Here is a 4294-nt window from a genome sequence, read left to right on the forward strand (position 1 = left end):
TAAATATTCCGATAAATCGACGCATTAGGTTTCTTACGCATTCTAACACTAATAACAATGGAAGACATTTCAAGAACTTAATATTCTCCAACTTGAAACAGCGTTCTTTTTAATTCACTTAAAACTTTAGAGTAAAAAGCTTAATGTACGGATGAAACTACTTATGAATTTCATGAAATATGTCAGATATTCTGAAGATTATGCATTGTTTTGTTGGGTTGAATATATTATCTTTCTTTTAAAATGGAGACAATAACTAAAATACTTTATTACAGGATAAAATTTTTCACGTACTAAGTATAACATGCATGCATAATTGAATACTTATCTATTTAATTATACAAAAACATTATAAAATACAATTGTAATTATACGGCGTGAATAACAAAAACCACCCATTCATATTCTTTGTAAAAATAAACAAAATTTTGAATACTGTTTTTCCAATTACAGAAAGGAGACATTGATAGTCAATTTTGATATTATCTCTCCTCTCTAAATTTCTTGTTCAGAACTATACCGATCCGGAGTAGACATGGGTTCATATTTTCGTTCATCCACTCATAGGTTTTAGCATCTTTGGCGGCCTGGACAAACATTTCAACAGCCTCTAGATAATTACCAGTTCTCTCATGACAAATACCAATGATGTCGTAGGCCAGAAATGATCCGTCATTATGTTCGTCATCAAACGATAAGGCAGACAAGTTTGACAATGCCTCCATTTTGAGAATACTATCTCCACGCATCTCAAAACATAAAAACCTCAGGAAATACAAATAAACTAATGCTGGCACATTTATCAGTTTCGTTTTATAAGGGAATGATTCGATCTCTAAGCTAATGGCTGCAGGCCACAAAAACGTTGATCGGATGATTTCAATATCAGCCACACAGCCCCGCTTCATTTTCAGGGATAAAGGAATGGGTTGTGGGTGAATGACTTCTTGGTAAAGCTTGCGACGAGCAGAATTGTTTGACACGGTTGTCAAATTTCGTAAGTACACGGTATAAGGCACGATTCCACGCAATAATGCATCAGTAACACTGATGCATTTTCGAGTCTTCCCCAGGCAGAAATACAAGGTAGCTAAGGAAAGTTTTCCGCTAGTCACATCTGTTGAGCATCCGATTTTTAGAAATGCTTCCGAAAGGCGTAGGACATGATACTTTCTTTTATTATTGTGTGAATTTCTTACTACTCGAAAGGCAATTTTTCCAGCGGTATTTGCAATCGTATAATACATTTGCTTAGCAACACTGCCTTGTAAGTCACTTAAATTATCAAATGAATACGCATTTTCAATGTTTTGAAGATATGTTAAGGCTCGAGGAAGTAGCATGCCACTAAAATACCAATTCCCAACGTTTTCGAAGAAAACAAATTCGCTCCTTGTTTTTAAATCCTCTGACGTAATATCGAGATCATGTAAAGGAATAGGAGGTTCGGCTGTAACATCTAATTTAACTTGTTTGAAAGATGAAGAATTTAATAATTCACTTAAAACATTGCTTCTCATGATTAAAATTCTTTCCAGAATTGTAGCTTTCTGAAATGGCCTTAACTTTTTTTCAATGAGGTTTCGCTCTGGGATAAAGTAGTGAGGAATGAAATCCTTCCTGATCCATTCCTCTAATTGCGTCAAACATTCGTCAATACTCTCTCTCAAATTTTGTGCACAGATGAAGTTTGGTAATTTGTCCTCGCACATCCAAAACATCAACGTTTTTATCATATATGACGACACACATTCCCCGCATTCGTCCATATTGTTCAGTCGTTCGTGGATAAGAATTTTCAAGATCTGGTAGAGCTTAAAAAGACCATGATCCATGGAGTGTACTAAGGTGCATTCTGCAACTGAAAAATTAAGTTGCCATTCCAGATGTTTTGTAGTAGATGCTGGGTTACCAACTGGGACGCAATGGCAACCATCAAATATAACTTGATCTATCGTTTCTATTGTTGGCCAACATCTGTTCCGATTTCTCGTGATCCATTCCTTGGCGACGGGGGGCCAACTGAAGAAAGGAAGTGCGCATACAGTAGTTTCCCCATCATCTAAAATGACCGGTCCCTTTGATCTCGCAATTCCTGATCTTAAATTCAAGCATTTGTCCATAAATTTGGCGCTTGAGAAACATATCGAAGAGTTACTGTCAGAGTCATATAGATCATCTGAGAACACTTTACCAGATATATATCTTAATATGCAATGTCCAGGATCAGCAAAATCTGCTATTAATATTATTTTCGTATCGATTGACGCAAACGAATTCTTTATATCTTCTTCAGATAAAACAAGAATGTTTCTAAATATGTAAAGATCGTCGAAGGTATTACTTTGAAACCTTATTCCATCTCCAAAACTTCCTATTGACTTTCTTTGAAAGACGCTTTCTCGATTTGAAATGTCTATCCATGTTGGTTTGACGATTCGACGTATGTCTACAAATTCTTTAAATCCCATTAGATGATCACACCCTCTCCAAAGATAGGAAACTTTGTAGTATTCAGGTTGGTTACCCATATAGGACTAGCTGCACAAATAAATGAATTTTATGGTAAGTTTATGTAAAATCAAATTTTACAAATATACATACAATTTAAGTTGGTGGTTTCGTAAACATTGGAAATTTTCGTATAAAGATATACCGTATTCATTCTCATCGATTACCTTCAGAGTGTCTTGTGTTTACATCTTTTTACGTTTTGTCAATTTCCCCTAAAATTTATTTTTGAAGAAATTTCTATATCATGACACTAGCTCTGGTGATAGGCCGACCTTCTCTTAAATCCAAATGTTGAAAACAAAAGATAAAAGATTTAGAAGGAACAAGGAAGCCGGCTCCCATGGATTATGAGAGAGAGAGAGAGAGAGAGAGAGAGAGAGAGAGAGAGGCAATGATAAAGAAGAAAGTTTTAACATACCGTAGTAATGAATCTAATATCACAAAACGAAAGTACACCAACTTTATGACTGGGAGAATCTTAAAAATTGCCTTTAAAACTTAGTAGACAGCTGATCCAAACATACAAAATCCCATTGAATGAAAATTTTCAGATCAAATACATGGAATAGTGGGGTTTCTTGCGTATGTTTAATTGTCCCTACCACATGATACAAGCTGTTTACACTATTTATCTGGCAAATAGCCAATGCAGTGTTAAGATACTAGTAAGTCAATATGCATCAATTGAACTTCTTTTGTTTGTTTTAAACTGAACTTCATAAGATTACTTTCATCAAGAGTAGACACAGCACGAGGTTGAATGAACATTAGACTAGCTAATTTCAAATACAGGGGCATAGTCTTTATTAATATATCACAACACATTGTGTCAAGTATTAAACTAAGTAAAATATTGTTATCATAAAGAATTACATGTAACTTCCTCATCACTGTAAGGAAAGTGCTTGATTTTGGATAGCATATGCCATATTAAGCAACTTCAACTTCAATTTTGAAAACTATATTAATTTTAGTTCTATTGTTTATTTGAAGTTTTTTTTTCTTCTTCTTTCGTTTTCATTTTCAAACACATGACAGGCATTTATCGTATGTCTGACTGTTAATGTTTGTTTATTTTTCTATTAAGGTGGAATAACACACCTGGAAAAAGTCACTCAAATTAACAGGATTTTTTTTTGATAATGAAAGATATAATGATAAATAAAGGGTACAAATGTCAAATAAGCGAACATTTGCAGTTTGGGGATAAAAAATAAATATCTAAAATAATTATTCCAGTAACAACAAAAGCTCCTGCGGGATTCGAACTCAGGATATACGGATCACAAGTCCGACACTTTATCCACTCGGCTATGGAAAAAGTTGTATGCTTTCGTCCATAAAATTTCGTTTCGATCAGCGGTTAGCAATTTTGTTATGATGGGTGATTTCATTTTAAAGTGAAATTTGAACAGTGCCAAGAAAATCTGTTTATTGTTATATTATCAAATAATATTACATTGTAATGTTAGCTACTAGTAACTGGCTACTTGTAACCGGCTACGAGAAGAAAGAAAAGCTAGCTACTAGTAACTGGCAACGAAATGAAAAAAACATGGCTTCTAGATACTAGTTACTTTCCAAGTAAGAAAACATACCTAGGATTTCTATTTGTGTTCTTAATATGTACATTGCACTATCTCATATCTCTCTTTATGTCGTCAGCTACTAGTGCATTTTGTTACAAATATCTTTATTTCTGGCGGTTTTGTCAATATATCTCAAGTAGCTGTATATATAAATTGAAGATATATGCCAGTCTTGCTAATATCAACATTCC

General features: G+C 34.0%; 1 long non-coding RNA gene across 1 annotated transcript; it reads right to left on the reverse strand.

Annotated features, from left to right (window-relative positions):
- Positions 1-316: 316 nt before the first annotated feature.
- On the reverse strand, positions 317-4092 carry LOC117691257 (uncharacterized). Its single transcript, XR_010709412.1, has 2 exons — positions 2933-4092; positions 317-2541 (listed from the first exon to the last, which is right to left on the reverse strand). It is a non-coding gene; the product is annotated as an uncharacterized lncRNA (long non-coding RNA).
- Between the last annotated feature and the right edge of the window lie 202 nt (positions 4093-4294).

Source organism: Magallana gigas, chromosome 9 (assembly GCF_963853765.1).
Source record: "Magallana gigas chromosome 9, xbMagGiga1.1, whole genome shotgun sequence".
In the NCBI taxonomy this organism is placed as follows: Eukaryota; Metazoa; Mollusca; class Bivalvia; order Ostreida; family Ostreidae; genus Magallana; species Magallana gigas.